We start from the raw sequence: 20072 nt of genomic DNA, 5'->3' as shown, positions 1-20072 counted from the left end.
CATTTTCATATCCGAAGCAAATGTCATAATGTATTATTTTACTCTTTATAAATAGATAATTAGCCACTGTAATCATAGTTTGTGTGAAATAAAGAATTAAAAAATCTTTGTGTTTTTTGAGTTGTTGGAAACTGTAGTGAGTTGGTATAAAGTCTGGGGTTATTACAGAAACTGAGAGCTGTCATGATATATACAAGCATGTTTTCTACTATAACTACACCTAAAAAAAATACCTGTCTCCATTACTCCCTCACCGCATCTTTCTATCTGTCCCGTTTTGTCTTTTTAACAGACCACGATATATTAGAGTTCCTCTAGTTTCTTCAACCATAACTGAGGTGGTACAGCTCAAGCTCGCATGGACATTTCCCACAATGCTGTGTAAGTTGAGATGCCAGTCAACCCACCGTGTTGTCAGACATCTTGACAAGACACAGAGACATCTTGACGTTTCTAAGGGAACTGAAACAAACAAGCCCTCATTAAGTGAGAAAATGACAGATGCACACACAAATCTCGAACACACACACCAAGACTTACAAAATAACATTAGATGATGGCAGTTAAGCAGACGGAGGATGCAGCCAATCAAACACACACATGCACAAACACACAACTGCAAAGTCATGTAGACAAAAAGAGCAATAGAGAGAGAAAGAGAGAAGAGATGACAAATGATAAACAGAATATTTTTGCTGACAAGGGACACAACAGAGCTGACGTTAGGTTTAGAACATTGAAATGCTATTTGAGTTTCTGCACAGTCGTCTCAGCTGGAGATTATTTTGTGCGGTGCATATGTAACAGTTTATGCTGTGATTAATGGTTGATGTTTCTCAGACTGAGAATCTGATAGATATGTCTAATAAATATTTAAATACAACAACAGTAAATCTGATTTAGCTTGCCAACAAGAGCTAAAGAGACTGTAATTCAATTTGACTGACAGACCCTGAACAGTAAAAGTGCTGGTAGATACTCCATTAAATCACCTCAAAACAAATGACCTATCAGGGGGAATTTCTATAAATTGATTAATTTCAAATTCTAAAAATAAAACTGACAGTTCCAATACTGAATTCTAGTTCTAAAATAGCCTTCATCAATCAACCCTTGAGCGCAATAAGCATCAAGCAACACACAAACTGAAAGAACTACAAGAACTTCTAACACTCTGCTCAATAAAAGTTATTAGTCGTCAGTATTTTCAAGCCAATAGTCTTTATTGAAGTCTACCCACAGATTAACCCCACAATATTTTTCTTTTCAGAGAGAACAATTAACAATTAAAAAGCTGTTCACCCTATACTTGTGCTGCAGTATCATACCAAACCATCAATGATTAAAAACACTAGAGTAATAAACTTCTTTAGATCCAATACATAAAAAAACACTTACTATTACTGATTGATACAGATAGTTTATAAAGTTGAAAAAGTGTTGAAAAGTTGAAAAATGTGCTGCCAAACAGTCAATATCACAGTAGCGTTGCTGCAGCGTTACAGAGCGGGGGAAAGATGGCACAGTCTGTCTGATAGAAAAGAGGAAATGTGAGATGCACACAAACAAAACACTCTGCTAGGCTCATCTTATTGAGAGAGAGATAGAGAGATATGTGTGCCCCATTGTGTCGTTTATATACTGTAATGTGTATCTGAACTTGTGCTGTCTACCCATTGGCTCTGCTGGATGATCACAGCTACACACTCTTTTGGAATGGCAGGAGTTTACACACAAACACACATAGCTCAGCTTCATCAGGGATCTGCTGATACCCATAAAAAAAACATTCACACGGCGTTGAGCCAACAAATGCTTCCTCAGAGACCTGCTGCTCCCGGATCTCACGCGAAAGAAAGCAGCAGACCATGAACAGTATGTCCAAACACACCTGTAAATTTCTACATTTTTTCAAACACACACTTATCCCTCTGCCTGGTTATGATACTTCCTGCTTTTAGTCTAACATCAGCTTCAACAGAAAAGGACAGCACACAAGGTTCTGTGTGTGTCAAAGAGATGAGTGATTAGTTGAATCTCTCGCTCTGTTAGCCAGCATTAATCTCCGTGATCTATGAGTGCCTTAAACACATCCACACACATTCATGCTTGTGTGTTTTGTCAACATCGCTCTCTGATTAACACATATGTGCAGCTGCTGTCCTACATTAAACTCATTTATGGATCACACAAGTGAATCACATATAACAAGCAATACCAATAAATGACAAGAGTTGAGAGATGGATGAGGTCAACACTTCAGAGGAATTGTCTAGGCTTGTGATTAAGCAAATCCATCTCAGTCCATTCCAGCACAAAAAACCACACCATCAGACTCTGAGGAGGAGACGTCAGTGTAACCAAATTCCAGATGCATTGTTGCTCCCTAATGGAAACGATTCAGTGAGCAGACAGAAATGGATCTACACAGTAGATTAGAATCCAAACAATAATGGAAGATTTAAGGAAAAAAGGATGACAAATGTATGACTTGAACAGAAGAAAATACTGTAGGAACTGTGTATTTATTTCTGAGATGGCAAAGGTAAATTTCCCTCCATAACTTTTAAACACTGAAGATTTGATTACCCACAATGTAGCAGATGGCATGGGATAGTGTGTTCAATTACAGCAGGACCTCAAGGACAGAGGTCAGACCAAGAGGAAATTCAAATCAATCAGTACAGTGGACGAAGACAAAGGTTATTTTCTATTCTAATAATTTTCACAATATTAAAAATTAATATTAACAATTTACTGTATTTATTAAATCAAATAAATGCAAACTTGGTGAGCGTAAGATACTTCTTTCAAAAATACAAAAATCTTACCAGTATTAATAATTTTTTTCAGGCATATCAAAACATTGCAAAAATCAATATACCTGTACATGAACTAAATAATAGAGCAAGTATGGTTTGTATTTGGCTGGTAAAGGTCCTAGACAGTTTTTAGTCCCGGTCCATCCTAGGATAACATCATATTCAAAATGTACATTTATAACAAACAGAAATGACCTTTAACTCAGCAAGCCTGTCCACTATTCTTCTCACTTCTCACTTCCTTATCTGAGAAAAAAAAAGACAGCTTTATCCCGCTTGCAGCTTGTTCAAAATGCTGCGGCTCAACTCTTGTGGGGGGTCAAAAAGAGGGAGCATATTACCAGTGTTGGGAAAGTTCACTTTCTACATGAACTAGTTCAAAGTTCAATTCACAAATTTTAAAATGAACTAGTTCAGTTCATAGTTCAAACTACAAAATTTTTAACTAAGTTCACACAGTTCCAAAAATGAACTAGTTCATAGTTCTTTTTTTCCATATGTTGCTGCGAGCTATTATTTTTCCAAATTATTGCAACAACCCATATAGAATCACAGACAGCAATTATTTTATCAGTTTTAACAATGAAGCTATGCGTCAGATTTCATCTTCATATCCAATTTTGAATCCTTATCCAACCAGGGTTTACATTAGCATTGAGGGGACAGCACTTCCCCCTTGTTGCTTTAATGCTTTGTCTCCCATTCTCACCGACCTTGTCATAAACATCATAAAATTATTTTAAATGATCATACGTCTTCTTGCTACATGCTGCTGTCACACATCTATCTTGACATCTAGCATGAATTCAGTTCTCTGTGTTACACACAAACATGCACATTCTATCACAGTGGGGACTGTTTCAAGCTGAGCTTATATATATATATATATATATATATATATATATATATATATATATATATATATCCCTTAACCTTTAGCCTAACCCATGCAGAAATATTTTAGTATTTTAAAATAAATGTTTTAATATTGAAGGAGCCATGTAATTAAAAATTACAATGTCTAAATAAAAAAAGACATAAAAATATGGTTTAATTGTTTATAATAAGATATAATAAATAGATAGTTAATAATAGCGAATTCCTAACTCATGATTTTAATAGTTTAATAATATATGTAATATTGATAGTTTAAATAAAAAGCAACAACAACAAAATTATAATATCATTACAATAATAATTAATATAAAAAATGTAATTACTCCAATAATTATTGCAATTCATTATTTAGAATATTTGAATAAAAATAACAATGATTATTGTTATTACTAAACCTATCAAAATTTATTATCATCATTATTATATTCTATTAATATTAAAGTTCAAATTAATAGTTTAATTCTTCCATATAACACAAAAGCATAAGCTTATAGAATGTTGAATTTTTTAAATGTAACTCACAGAACATTTCTTGTGGATCGTTCTCAAATCTTTTTCATGTCTGCACAAATCAAAACAGCAGATTTGATATCAATGACCATAATTCTCACAACCAATCGCAACATGCCAAATTTCAGCATTTTCCACACACACACTTCAGAATGCTTGGAATGTACTACAGGCCTTTTTTTTCTTCTTCTTTTTTTTCACTGTTGGAATTTGACAGTCCCTGGTCACCATTCACTTTCACTCTGGAAAAGATTTAAATGAACATCCTGCCTTTTCCTTCTGTGGTTTACAGAAGGACAAAATCATTCTAAAAGATATGAGGGTGAGTAAATGATGAGTAAATGATGACGGAATTTTCCTTTTTGGGAGAACTGTCCTTTTAAGGCATTTTTATATGCTTTATTAAAGCCATTTTTGCTAATAGGGACCATTATCTGTTCCCCTCCATGAAGGTAATTACAGCTTTTGCCCTCTCTCCAGGGAACAGATCTGAAACACAGCAGAAATACTATATACACAACAGAAATCATTTAAAAAGAGTATTATCCATTCAGCTTATCCATTCACCTTGGTTCATCTCCTTAATGGGTAAGGTATAGGAGCACAATGTGAAAAAGCAGTTCTTTCTTTCTCATAAAAGACAATCATTACTCGTTTCTTTTTTGTGCTCTTTGAAGTAAAAGGTCAAGTTGTTCCGTCTGTTTGAGTAATTATCTCGGACTGGATTTGCCAGAGTGTTGGACTAATTATTTTTGCTGTTAGAACCCTAACGAGCAGCAGAACTGTGGGCATGAGCTGGCGGCTGCAGTCAGAACATGATCAGTGCTCACAAACGGTTACTAACAATCATACAATCTCCTACATTTCCACTAAAACACACAGATTCAGCCAAGCTCTAAATCACAAAACACCCAGCTGTGCTCCTAATGTCACCTTTACTGTGAGAACAAGTTGAGTGCAGCTGAACTAGCCTGGTCACACAAACCTTTCACATTTGATTGCTGCTGTCTATAGATGGAGGTAAAAGAGATCTCATTTTTTATTTTTCTTTCATTTGAGGCTGAAGACATTGAGTAAAACTCAATAAAGTATGGATGAATGGATGATTTCACCCAAGAGCCTTTTACCTTTCTTAGCAACAGCAGATTTATTATCACACAATTCCGAGAATCAGTTGCTACTTATTAGATGTCACCATTTATACTGGAAGGTTTTTATTTTTTATGCAGCATAATTGCAAAATATTAAATGCAATTAAGTGTTTGAGAGCACACATAATTGGATGTTTAAATGTCAACAAACACTTGAGTCACATAATGGCAATTACACACCCGGAGGATAACGGAATGGACAGAAGAAAATATAAAACTGCACAGAAAAATGACTGAGAAATGGTTCAGTTTCTTTTAACAAGGGAATTCACTTACAGCCCGTCAAAAACACTTTAATTATATGCTGTGGTTGAACAAAATGTATCTTTTTTTTTTGTATGATTAAAAGCACCAATTGTAACATTAAGTGAAAAGTTACAATATGTGAAAAAGTATAAAAATATTAATAAAAAAAAAATATCCAAAATGCTCTTGATCACCAGAGTGAATGTGCTCCCAGCTACTCACTTTTCTGCCTCTCTCACAAATATACTTCACGTTTCTAACCTGTGCACAAACACAAGGAAGAAAAGTTTTTGTTAAAATATACTTAGAATTTGTGCTTGCATGTTCACAGCTAACACATTCTATTACAGATGCTAGAATTGACTGGAAAGTGTAATCTACAGCTATAAAGCATGCAAACTCTTGCACTATGAGGATGGTGTGTAAATGCTCTGTTGTCAGCAAAGATTACAGTAAAAGGACATTCACTTGTCCAGTGCATGCAAGGAATAAGCACTCACATGCACAAAACCTCAGCTATATACATACTTGCAATTATAATCACAATCTCATTCATTTTCTAACTGCACTTTAATTCACACATGCACTGTAAAACTTGCAAGCAAAATGATTTTCAAAGGATGTCTTTAAATCTTGAATGTATTTTTTCTTACTCCATTAACAAATTGTATTAAGCATAAACGCTTGAAAGTTTAAGGTTAAATAAAAAAAAAAAGTCAATACAGGGAAAAAAAATAACGATATTTGATAGATAATATAGGTATTTATAGGTCACAAATCATAATATCAAATAAATTCATTCATTTATCAAAAACATTTATGAAGTTATACTGATTAAGAAAATTACAGAATTTGATTAATTGATTAAATATGGGAATTAGGCACAGCTATATATACACACACACACAATGTAAATTTCTATACATTTCACAAATCTAACTTCCATGGTTTTCCTGAGTTTCCCATGACCATGTGAATCCTGCATAAATAATTTTGGAGAACAGACTTATGGAAGCACATTTTTGTCTCTTATTCTCAATCAGAACATCACATACAACAGTTTCAAATGGGAACAACATTTAGTGGCATAATTACGGCTGAACTACATTTAGGTCCTGTTAATTGGCATAAATGTCCTCTAGTCTTAGTCCTCTATGCAAGAATCAATGCTTCAAACCTGTATGGAAACCACATCAACAATATTTATTATTAAACTTTAAGAGACACTAAAACTGTAATACAAAAGAAGTATTAAACTATTCACACTAACCCACACAGAAGCACACCCTCCTCACGCTGCGACTCTGAACCATGTCAGCTCTCTCATCACGCTTGGAGGTGCCAGGGCAACCATCTTGTCTGAGCGTTTCGAGGGTGTATGTGAGAACCCCCTGCTATGCAGACATGTTCATATAACAACCAGACACACATTCCCTCCATAAATGCTTAGTATCGGTTCTCATGACTGACACCAGCTCACATCATGCTGGGGGTGTTATTCTTAGCCTCCAGTGGCTCTTCGCTGAATTCCGGCATGTTTATGTGGATTCTGTGACTCATTTGTTTTTATCTCTGAGCTGGAATGTTGAGTCAGGAATTGGACATCAGGAAATAACAATATAAGAATAAATCAAAATTGTGAAATTTTTTCAGACACCTGTTTTGCGAACTGCTTGCACAGGGGCGCTGTGCTTTTAAGCAAACCTGAGCAAATAGACCAGTTTTGAGCAACACTGTAATTCAAGGACAAATACAGTTGTTTTATACTATAAAAGGCAGTGTGGTCACATGCAATTCCAAGTGCCTCCAAATGTGCTGCAAGTAAGCCCATTTACAACTTTATTTAGCACTAACCACATGTAATTGGATCACTTTGAAGAGGTAAGGAGACAGTGTGTAAGAAAGTTAGATGAAAATTATTTCGTTTGAGGATGGAGTGCTTAAAAGAAAAAAAAAACCTCATCTGTAGCTCAGTTAACATCTGAGTTACCCTTCCTCCCAGTAAAGACTTTTTTAGAATCTCTCTCATGTCTACAGCTTGTAAGTCCTTTTCATACTGAGAATGGAAAAAAAACACCATCATAAAAAAATAGACAGATGCTTGGTATTTGTCAGACAGTTGCTTCCTAGCAACAAATAAAATCTGAATTCCAGAAACAAAACACACATATATAATATAAATGAATAATTAATGCCAAATACAAAGAGTGAAGATGCTACCTCACCACTGGCAAGAGTGCTAACACAACAAAATAAATAAATTTTGCTTATATGAATTTTTATCCTACCCTCATCACAGTCTCCTCCTTGTGGAGTCAACCTGCCAATTCACAATATAAATGTAACCATGTACCATCAATTAACATGATTAAAAATCAAATAAAAAAGTAAAATGGTACTTTCTTACCTCAGATTTGTCCTGTAAATCTTTCATAATTTTGCACTCAGAACGTCTATGAGGATAGTAGTCGTGTATGATACTGTTGTCTCACCTGTAGCTTGCTGTATGTGTGTTTGTGAAATATATGATTCTGATGATGTAAACATTTTGGTTGCGCCATAATCATCAAAAACACATACGCTTGAAATTTGACATGCACTTTATTTAAATAATACAAAATAACACTTTTGAAGAGGAATTGATTTTTGCTGTCCAGTGAAAAAGCAAGCATCTTGACGGTCACACTGCAGCTCGGTAGTTTATAGCGCACAATGACCATAACAACACAATCTCACGTGAAACTTAAATTGCTTTACGAGTTTCTTTCACTCTGGTCCGAAGTCAGGCTTTTCTTCTTCACGGGCTCCCTCAGTTCTGTGCGCTCGCGAAAGGAGCGGGATGTGTGTATCGCTACGCGACGCGCGCATGGCACCTTCCCACGCGTTCCCGGGCGCGTCACACCTGCGCGAGGAGCTTTTCATTGAGAGTTCGAGTGCGCGCAGCTCCATGAGCTCCAACTCGTGCTTGGCGGCGGTTTCTAGCACTTTCTGCTTGTTGTAATAGATGACGAAATTGTTGATGATGGGATGGATGGGCAGCGCTATAGCGATCACCCCGCACAGAAAGCTGATGGCCGCGTTGCACCGACCTAGGGTGGTTTTTGGGTAGATGTCCCCATAGCCGACGGTGGTCATGGTGATGATGGCCCACCAGAAGGACTGCGGGATGCTTCTGAACAGCGTCTCCGGGTGGCTCTGCTCCATGGTGTACCCGAGCGCAGAGAACACGAAGATGCCCACTCCCATGTACATGAGGAGCAGCCCCAGCTCCTTGAAGCTCCGTTTGAGCGCGTACGTGAGCGTCTGGAGGCCAGAAGAATGGCGCGCCAGCTTGAAGATCCGCGCAATGCGCATGATGCGGAGCGCCTGCACAGCCTGCTGCACGTTAACCAGCTCCATCATTGCCGTGCCGAGGTACGTGAGAACCAGTACCACGTAGAACGGCAGGATGGCCAAGAAGTCTATCATGTTCATGAAGGAGAGTGCGAAGCGCACCTTGTTTGGGGATGATGCGAGGCGCAGCACGTACTCTACCGTGAACCAGCCGATGCACGCCGTCTCGATAGCATCTAGGGTCGGGTGCTCAACGCGGTTCCCTTCGGAATCCTCCACCTGGAGGTCCGGTATGGTCCCGAGACACATCACTATAGACGACACTAATATGAACAGAAAGGACACAACGGCAATTACGCGCGCAGGGAGCGAGGACTCTGGTTTCTCCATGAGCTTCCAGAGGAATTTCTGCCACCTTTCAGAGCGGCTCACGCTAGGGTCACAGTCCAGATCATCCAGGATCAGTTTCACCTTGTCTGCAATCTCTGCCAACTCTTCCTCCTTCTCAGACAAGTTACTCTTGCAGCATTCGTCCAAGTAGCTTAAGTCAATCTTCCAAAACTCCATCTCTTTGATAAAACAAATAGGGCAGATTCCGCGCTTCATATGGATCTCTCCAAAGTAGTAAACTTCTACTATACATTTAAACGAGTCAGGATCTCTGTCGAAGTAGAATTCTCGTTTTCCAGGGTCGTAATCATCACAGAGCGAAGAAATTACATCAAAACTCCGAGTTGAGCAGTTTACAAGCTCGGCGAGTCTGCTGTCCGGATAGCGGTTGAGAATGTCCCCGCACAGCACCAGCCGCACGCCGCCGATGTTTACGGCGATTTCTTTCTCATCGCGGCTCGATGCGTTGTTACAGTGCGCGAACCGGGTCCTCGGTAGCGTCCACATCCTCGCAGCCCTAGTCTCAAAACATTTAAATCGCGTTAAATGTTAGAAACGGTGAGTTGAAAAGAAAGCGCATGGAGAAGCAGGATCCTCTTAGGTCAAAAGAGGATGCTGATTGACTTCGTAAATACTAAATACATGCTGAATGTAATATTAATGCATTTTTTTCTTGAGGAAAAAAAAACTTTGATAAGAAAAAGAATCAAGAGAATGATATCTAGATTTGAGCAGATAACATTTCTGTGCGCTTTTGCGCAGTGAAAGCGCACAGTTGGCACAGCAGTAACAGGTCTCCCCCCTCCTCCCAGTGCACATCTCTCGCTTTCTCCCGCTCTCTCTCTTTTAACCCCCAGGTTTTTAAAACTACATCTCGTCTGGTGTTTATTGCCATTTCCAACGTGTTTAATAACTCTTTTGCCCAACTTACGAAAGATCAATAGCTACTAGTGAAAAGAGAGCGAATTTAAATAAGGCGAGGGGTCGACTTTTTAAAATAATTGATTTATATATATACTGTTTCAGGGTCACCTCTAATTAAAAGCTTCTGATAGTATTATTGATATTTTAGAGGATTTTCTAGCACAACGCAAATTGTAATTTGCCATCTAAGGTACAATAGAAAAACCATGTTGATAAACACGTTTTTTTTTACAGCTGTTCTCAACAAAAAGCTCGCGAGTAACGTACCGTTGCTGTGGTTACCTCAGTCGAACATGGGCTGTCTTGTCTTAAACTTTTTTGATTACTGCTTGAAAACATACACCGCCCCCCCTTCTCATTTCTATTTTCACAGGCAGTTGTTGTGAAGTTCCGAGTTAAACTTGTAACAAAGTCTCTAGTCTCTTCTTGTAATTAACATCACTCACCTGGAGTAACTTGCACAGCCCACAGTAAGAAACTGGATATTTCCATCAAGTTGATACATACAGTACATACATACATCACAGGAAGAACGCATGTGCTAAATAAAAAACCCTGAATAGATCGTTTCTGAAATAGCATTAGTCACTCAACATTAGTTCTCAGTTTGTCGGGCAGAGGCAATCACCAGCATCCAGGAGTAATTGCGCCACCCTTCAGATTCAATATAGACAGCGAAGCTTTGTTTTGATGGGGTTTTTTTTCTTTCTTCACAAACAACCATTCCAAGTTCAAAGTCACTTAAATTCCCTTTCTTCCCCATTATGCATTGAGTTGCTGCCATGTGATTGGCTGATTAGCAATTTGTGTTACCAAGCAAATGAACAGGTGTACCTAATAAAGTGGCAGGTGAATTTAAATATATATATATATATATATATATATATATATATATATATATATATATATATATATATATATATATATATATATATATATATATACACACACACACACACACACACACACACACACACTAGGGATGCACCGGTATCGATACTGAGCTCCTGTACTCGTTAAAATGCCCCTAAACAAAACCCCAACACCACACAGCATGTGATAAGTGCCATATTCAGACAAAGATACACCAACAACAGACAGTAGAGTGGAGTTATTATTAGAGATTAAGGTTGTCTAGGATATCTATGCAATGAATATAATGTAAAACATTCAGTATTAATGCCTGTATATAGCTAACGTGCACGAGTGATAAAGCACACTGAGTGGATTGAGCGCGCAGCGGCGGAGATGCGCAAGCTTGACGAGTAATACAGTTAATTACTGGAAAGTTTGTAGTTCGGTCGGATATGTCAAAAGCAAGTAAAACAATGTACAAGTTACTTAACGGTAGGGAGAGAGAGAGAGCACGCTCGTGCACTTCTGTTGTGTGATCTTTGATGTAGCACACGCATTTGGATTAAAACTAAATCGTTAAAAAAATACAATTTATAGGGCATTCACTATAAACATCATTTATTTTCAACCTTAGGCATACATGACTTTCTGGTGATAGTGAATAGCAGCCTGTGTGTATGTGCTGTCCCTCTCGTTCTGCACCAGAATACAAATACATGCACACATTGCGCGTTTTGCTTGTTTGGGTGTTTCTGCATTATATGAGTGGCTTTGAAATATAAATCGCAGCACGTTTCAGATTTAAAAAAAAAAAATTGTGTAAAAGATATCACAGGAGATTTAGTGGTTACCTTAATTATTACAGCAAGCGCGTCATGCTCTAATGCTATTAAATTAAAGATGATGGACCACAGAGCAAAAACATGAACAATGGATGTAACCAAAACTGAATTATATTTTAATGGGCATAATTAAGTGTGAAAATAACCGGATGTAGGGGAAAGTGGGGTGATTTGTGCCAGAGGGGAAGTAGTTCCACCCCTTGTTTCTGGAAAACCATTGAAGAAATTGGTCATGTGACTACATAATTTTAAAAAGCCATCCAGTTACTCATCCTCCAAAGAAGAGAGACACATGGCATGAGAGGTAATCACATTTTTTTTTTTACTTTAAAAGTGAAATTTCTATTATCAAGGTTTTTTGATGTAGCGTCTGAACAATTCTAGAAAAGTTTGAAAACATTTCACACGTTTTAGTGCTTTACCAGGCTACACAATGAGTCTATACAGTTAGCATGATGTTAGCTCTTAACTGCTGGATCATGCTAGTTTTTCTAATTTTTGGGTATGGGGTGATTTGTGCCAAAGGGCCAGTGGCACTACTCACCTCCACTTATGATTATTTTCAACACATTATTAATTTGTAATTGTACATTGCACTATTGCATTTTAGCACTTAAACTATGTGGCATTCTTAATTTTAGACAAAAACCCATTATGCCACGCACTTATAAATGGAAGACCGACAAAAAAGTTATATCTTACTTCTGATTGGTTGATTGGAATGACCTTGAAAAGTTCTATCTCACTTCTGATTGGTTGATTGGAATGTTGTTCCTGGATCAACAAGGATGTTGATCCAGGAACATGTTTTACTTGGTGAAATCATGCTCGCCAAGAAAAAGACATATTCTCTCTCTCTATTTCTCTCTCTCTCTCTCTCTCTGTCTCTCTCTCTCTCTCTCTCTCTAACACACACACACACACACACACCCACACTTAAAGAAAATAGTGAAGGGGTTATCCCTGAAGGTGATGTGCTCAAGAAACTACCCACATCCCAGTTAATATTCCCCTGAAGCATTGACAAGTGGCATTGACAACAAAATATGTCTTATTCCAATAGTTTAATAGGATGACAATATATGAATAAACCTTTTTTGTCTTGGTTTCATATAGGATTACAGTTCATAACATTAAAATGTTCTGTTTTGCTTCAGAAATCACTGGCACTATTTACCCCAACGTATTCTCCCAAAAGGCACAACTTACCCCGCACCAGGGGCAAGTTGTGCCACAATACCACTTTTTTCCCAAAAGCTATATTTCTGAAACAATTTATTTCAGATCCAAAGTTATTGTTCTCAGGGATGCACCACATCCTGAAATCTATGTACATTCTAAAGTGAAAGAGATTACTGTCATGGCCTCACTTTAAAGTCACTTTGAGTAAAAACTGGCACAACTCACCCCACTTTCCCCTACAGTGAAACCAAAAATTATTCAGAGACCAGATATATATTTTATATATATATATATATTTTTTTTATCAGATTTGCATGAGCCTGGATGGTAGCATGCCCAGGAGACTACAGACAGTCATTAAGGCTAAGGGTTGCCCGACTAAGTATTGTTGGTTGTGTAAATACGGTCAGCTATCTGAATAATTTTTGGTTTATTGTAATTACATACCTTTCTATCAAAGTTATCTTACATTATCAAGATTCATTTGTTCTGACACAGTTTAACTATGCATACTCTAACCTTATACATACTCTTTTGGTTTATATACCCAATATTTAAAAAAATTACAAATGCAATAAAAATATTGGTATCGGTACTCGGTATTGGCAAGTACCAACATTTATGAAAAATTATTTGTCCAGAGAGCAAAATTAGAAGAAAAAGTTTATTTAGAAGAAAAAAATTATTTTTAAATAATTGGACCTTCGACTCAAAATCTAGTTAACCTGTGACAACTTGCTTTAGTCTGCCCAATTTACTGGTAAATACATTAGAAGCACTGATCTGTTAAGCATTAACCATCAAGTCACAAAAATATATTACATAATGCTACTTGTTTTCAGTGGCTTCTGTGGTCAGCAATAATTTAGATCTGTGAAGTATAAAAGTAAAAAAAAAAAAGATGAAAGTGGCAACAGTACTGGTTCTAGTTTAGAAAATGCAACATTTTAATATTTCAAAGTCAAATCAATCACCATGGAAACAAACCTTCAGATGAGCTGGCATGTGCAAAATACACCACATTCAAAACCACCAGACAAAACCTGGAGAAAATTCCATATCTCCACAGGAATGACATCATTGAGCTTGTTTACAGTGAGATAATTAATCCTTATTCAAACATAAAGTTTTGTATAATAATATTTGCACGCACACAAAAAAAATCATACTTTCCTGTAACGAGGCTCAAATAATAAAAGGAAAAAATGTAAGCTGATTTAAATTGGTTGTGCTAAAAACTGGAGACTGAAAATAATGAAAATAAAATCTACAACTAAGTCTAATGGAAAACAGCCAAACTATACTCCTCATTTAATCTGGGCATGAAAGAAGCTTTTGACTTTTACATGGTTTTGGCAATGCATTCCGATCAAATGGAACATGCCTATTACACACACAGACACACACACACACACACACACACACCACTAGCTGTGCAGTTATTCCTCTGGAGTATATAGGAAGAGCTTCAGTCTGTGGCATTCATCCACCATACTTTAATTTAAAGGATCTAAAAGCAGGAGAGCGAAGCCAGCTTCACTTCATCCTCTCACCTGCTTGTTTCTATCACTCTCAGTTCATGTTATTTCACAAGGCTGATTTTCATGGCCTCTGTTTCATAAATCAGAAGTCTCCACATTTTCACAATAAACACTTCTGCTTCCTCCTCCAGTACCTGTAAAAACACCCATGATTATCCTCACAGTAAATTGGTGAATTACACAAAAACTTGGCCATGTCACAATCCATCCCAAAATTAAAAGGAAAAGAAATAAGCTACTGTTTTTTCACAAAATGTACTTATTGTTAAAATGACTGAATAACATGAATAAACTTGTACTTTGTGTTATTTTCGGTACTGATTATATCTAGATATTGTTCTTGCATACTATAATTAATAACACAAATTAAGTGAAAAATAGCTAAGATTTTTTGGAAGTGTGGTAATGAGAAATGTGCTAAATTGTCATGAAAAGAAATATAAAATTTTACTCATTTATTTATTATATTATATATAAGAGTGTAATATGATACTGACATGACAGGTTTTGTGAGATTAACCAGATAATATTACTTAGGAGTATGTGAAAATAACAACAACAAAAAAAACCTTTTACATGTGCTATTTACCATGGCAACATCATCCAGAATTCCCTCTGTAGTGCTGTGGGCCATGACCTGCAACAAAGACAAAACACACATTAATACAGAGAAAGAAAAACAGACAATATTCCCACCAAGATAAAGACAAAAGCACACACCTTTGAACAGACAAAGTCCACTAGTGTGGCTTCCTCTTCTCCAATATATTCTATGATTTTTTTATTGATCCAGGGGCAGATCCTCTTGTCCATTAATGTCTGTGTGGGGCAAAGAGTCGTCGTTACACTGCATGCACACGCATCTGCATAAACTACAATCATAATGCATAAAACTTCAATATCTATGCTGAGCAATTAGAAGCCACAATATACAAATAAACAGCAATTTAAAGCAGTCACACTAATAGATTGTCTAATAGCTTTTTCTCTCACTGTGTCCACCATGCTCCAGTCAGTGGACAGCTCTTGTTTAATTTCTCTTCTGTGTTTACACCAGGCCGTGACCCTATGACCTCTGCTTCATCAAGACTCAGGCCTCCCCTCTCATCCTCACTGTAGTCCAGAGGTACAAGCTTCCTCTTTTTTGATGCTTCCTCTGCCTCCTCCTCATCAAACTTAGTAAATACACTTTCCACTGCAGCAAAAGCTTTTCGTCTTCCTCCCTGGGGCAGTTTAGGACTGCCCGCAGCACCTGAGAGTCAAAAAGCAGTTTCAAGACATTTGATGTACCGTATGGTAAGAAAAACTTTCAAAAGAAAAATTCCGAATACAGAATATCTCATCAATGTACACTTCTATTGAAAAGTTTGGAATCAGTAAGATTTTCTGTCTATATGCTCACCAAGTCTGAAAAAATAAATAAATACCATAAATACAGAAACATTGTCAAATATTATACCAATTTTGTCTGTTTTCTCTTTTTTAAAATGTGATCTGGAATGAATCAGGATTTTTTGATGAAGGGAGTTCAAAAGAACGGCATTTATTTGAAATAGAAACCTTTTTTTTACTGTCAATACTGTCAAACAGGAGATGTGCAGCACCTCCTCGCTCTGCTCTTGCTTTAGAGGAGCCTGCCGCTGCTTCTCTGCCTCCTGCTCTATCTTTAAGGCAAAAAAAAACAAAGTTAAACACAGACACAGACGAATGCAGAAATCAAAACACACACACATACGCACCCTCTGAAGTTCAGCATCAGGATCTGGATGTCCTTCTGCTAGGAGTCTCTGTCTGATCTCCTCAAACTCATCTTTCTCTCTTTTTCTGTCCCTCTCATCTCATTCCAGCTCCTTCTCTCTGTCTCTCAATCACTTCTGCAATGCACTGCCCCTGAGAGAGATAAAAAGAGAGTAAGACAACAATCATAGACAGGGAGAGATATATATTTGAACAGAATACTTCAACTATGGTCACCTACTGTAAAATGTTAAATAAAAATATTTCAGTAATATTTTTAGACTTTCTGCATAATCTTACAAAACTGCTCAAGTGGAAATGATGCCGAGTAAAAACTGCATTACTGTTATTCAATTACCTTGACATTGTAAGCATTTGCATAATTAGTATGGGTTTGTACCTGTAGTATTTGGGGTCATCTCTGTCATCATCATAATCCTCCAGAAACTCTTTCAAGCGTTTGGCTTCTTTAGTCTTCAGGAAAAAAAAAAAGTTTTATTAGCATAATTTTCTCTTGGAACTAATTAGGGCCAAGACATATATTGATGATTTTGTGGCCATTAAGTTTCCTACATAGTGTGTCATTAGACCAATTTCCTTCCTTGTGCTATAACTAAAAAAACATAACAAAACATTTTACACAAAAAGACGGCAAAGATCTTTTAGTAAAAATGTATACGCTACCATTTAAAAGTTTGACTTAAGATATATGTATATATATTTTTTATTCAGCAAGAATGTATTACATTTGTTTAAAATTGACAATAAAAAAAGTTTTTACCCATATCATCATGTAAATAAATACACTCTGATAGCTAACTGTTTTTATCCACTTATTCTTACCATCTCTCTGTCTTTCCTCTTCTCTCTCTGTTTCTTTACTGTAATCCCTTGCTTTTGTCCTCTCTCTGATCTCCCAGTTCTTCAGACGCTGCAAAAGACAAACATCACAGTATCTTACTGTGTTTGGTTTCAAGCACAGTTCTGTTTGTCCAGCATTTGAGAATAAAGAAGGGCAGATGATCCAGAAGCAGGAGACTACAGAGCTCCAGAGATAGAAGCAGTGCTCTGGAATGGCACAGATTTTCTCTCACCGGCCTTTCTGCACTTTTATGGACCAAAAACCTCATAATCTAGTTTATCACTACCATTTAGAGTAAATTAATGTGCAAAAATGTTCCATTATAATCATCTACAACAGTCAATTTTAGATGCCAAACCTCCTGATAGGCTGCATCCTTTTCACGTAGCTTCCTCTCAAGCTTCCGTCGTTTATACGCCTCCTCCTCATCTTCCTCACGATCTCTTTTCTTCTCTTCTCCACTCTTCTCCCTTCAAAACATTACGCACCCCCACACAACATTTATTCTGTACATTAGAAACTAGCAATTAAACTACTTACAGAACATAAACAACACTTACAAAGGAAATAGCGACAAAGATTCTAGCTGAACCTTTTAGATGGTTTTAGAAATCTTCTAAATATTCGACTTTAGAGTCTAAACCTCATGAAATTAAATTTTACAAATATAAGCTTTAGGAAACTTTAACATGTTTTTTTTTCTTCTATATTTTATATTTTTTATACATTATATTAATGTTTTTTCTTTTTATTTTTTTATACATTATAGTAATGTTTTATCATGGACAGTGTTTTTGTTTTATTCACTCTTTTCATTCTTAGTTCTAGTCACTTTTAAAATTGTTGCATTACTTTTAATTATTAATCAAATATGAAACACCATGAGAAACACTATTTGAAATGTGCCATACAAATAAAGTTATTTTCATTTGTTTGCTTTTTCCCAGAAGACAAAGCCTATACATTTCAAATGTGTGGATAGCTGAATATTCAGGAGTACAGTAGCAAGTAGTCAACTTCTTTGATATGGATAGGCATGAACTAAAAGCCACAAAATAATTCTGATTTAATGACGTTTTTTTAAATAACACTGAATGGGTTTTCGTTAGCCATTAATTAGGTAATGTGATTTAAAGGAATCCAAATATGGCAAATCATTTAGAAATAAATGTAAAAAAAAAAAAAAAAAAAAAACACTGTCAGTTTGCACAACTTTATTATGCAACATTTCGGTCAAAGGTTTTGGTCAGGCAAAAAAATACAGACGTTTGTAAAGACTCATACACACCTTGATCTGCTTCTGTCTTTACTGCGATCACGACTTCTCTCTTTCTCCCGCTCTTTCTCCTTCATTCTTTCACGTTTACAGTCTCTCGCTCCTTTTCTCTATCCTTCTGTCTCTCTCTCTCCCGATCACGTCGCTCTATCTCTCGCTCTCTCTTTTAGTCTCTTTCTCTCCTCTCTTTCTCAATCTGCTGCCGTTCTTTCTCCTTCTCCTCTATAGTTTCTGCAAGGTTCCGTTGGGGTAAAAGAGATATTAGTTCATGTAAATGTGAGAACACACATATAGTACAAACAGATAAACACACAGTATTCCTCTCCCATATAAAGTTTCATCCTTCCACACACGATTTTGGAGAAACAATGAAAAAACAAAAAAACAAAGTGAAGTGAAAGTGACGTGACATTCAGCCAAGTATGGTGACCCATACTCAGAATTCGTGCTCTGCTTTTAACCCATCCAAAGTGCACACACACACACACACACACCTGAACACACACCTGGAGCAGTGGGCAGCCATTTATGCTGTGGCGCCCGGGGAGCAGTTGGGGGTTCGATGCCTTGCTCAATGCCTTGCTCAAGGGCGCCCGGGGAGCAGTTGGGGGTTCGATGCCTTGCTCAATGCCTTGCTCAAGGGCGCCCGGGGAGCAGTTGGGGGTTCGATGCCTTGCTCAAGGGCACCAAGTCAAGGGCTCAAGTCGTGGTATTGAAGGTGGAGAGAGAGCTGTACATGCACTCCCACCACCTACAATTCCTGCCGGCCCGAGACTAGAACTCACAACCCTTCGATTGCGAGTCTGACTCTCTAACCATTAGGCCACGACTTCCCCAATAATATTTAGGTAAAAATATTCATCTTCATACATGATTACAGTCCACTTAAAACATATGAAATATTCTAAATAAAGCAAGTAATAATTTTAATGGTGGGTAAAGAGGACACACTGCACTAAATATGCTTTCTGTATGAAAGACTTGAAGACGTTACACAATTGTCTTTTGCCTTTGTGTTGAAAGATGGTTTCACTTCCAGAAATTACCTAGGCCTTATACATAGGCAGGGTGGGTCAGTTTAACCATAATCCCTACCAGGGTTGCAGTAATACAATAATAATAATCTGTAGTCAATAACAATATTATTGGAATATCAGTATCATTGTAACAGCAAAAACTAATATTCTTTATAAATTTATAATGCTCAAAAGTATTGGGTTTGTAAGACTCTGTTCATGTTTTTGAAAAAAAAAGTATCTTAGTCTGCATTTATTTTATCAAAAATACAGTAAAAACAGTAATCATGTATATAAAACATGTGAGATATTATTAATTAATTTATATATATTATTAATTTATAATTAGTTTATGAATTATTATTAGATATATTTAACATCTATTTTTTATTTTATTCTTGTGATGGTAAAGCTGAATTTGTAGCATCATGACTCCAGTTTCAGTGTCACATGATCCTGCAGAAACTATGCTAACACGCTGATCTGGT

At 36.8% G+C, this 20072-nt stretch overlaps 2 pseudogenes; both read right to left on the bottom strand.

Annotated features, from left to right (window-relative positions):
• Positions 1 to 8208: 8208 nt before the first annotated feature.
• Positions 8209 to 10482, bottom strand: LOC128026781 (potassium voltage-gated channel subfamily F member 1-like; annotated as a pseudogene).
• Positions 10483 to 13834: 3352 nt separating this feature from the next.
• Positions 13835 to 18905, bottom strand: LOC128026584 (RNA-binding protein 25-like; annotated as a pseudogene).
• Positions 18906 to 20072: the final 1167 nt, after the last annotated feature.

This window comes from Carassius gibelio, chromosome A13, assembly GCF_023724105.1.
Source record: "Carassius gibelio isolate Cgi1373 ecotype wild population from Czech Republic chromosome A13, carGib1.2-hapl.c, whole genome shotgun sequence".
NCBI classification, from domain to species: Eukaryota; Metazoa; Chordata; class Actinopteri; order Cypriniformes; family Cyprinidae; genus Carassius; species Carassius gibelio.
Note: the sequence above shows the minus strand (reverse complement) of the source record. Positions and strands in the feature narration are given on the sequence as shown.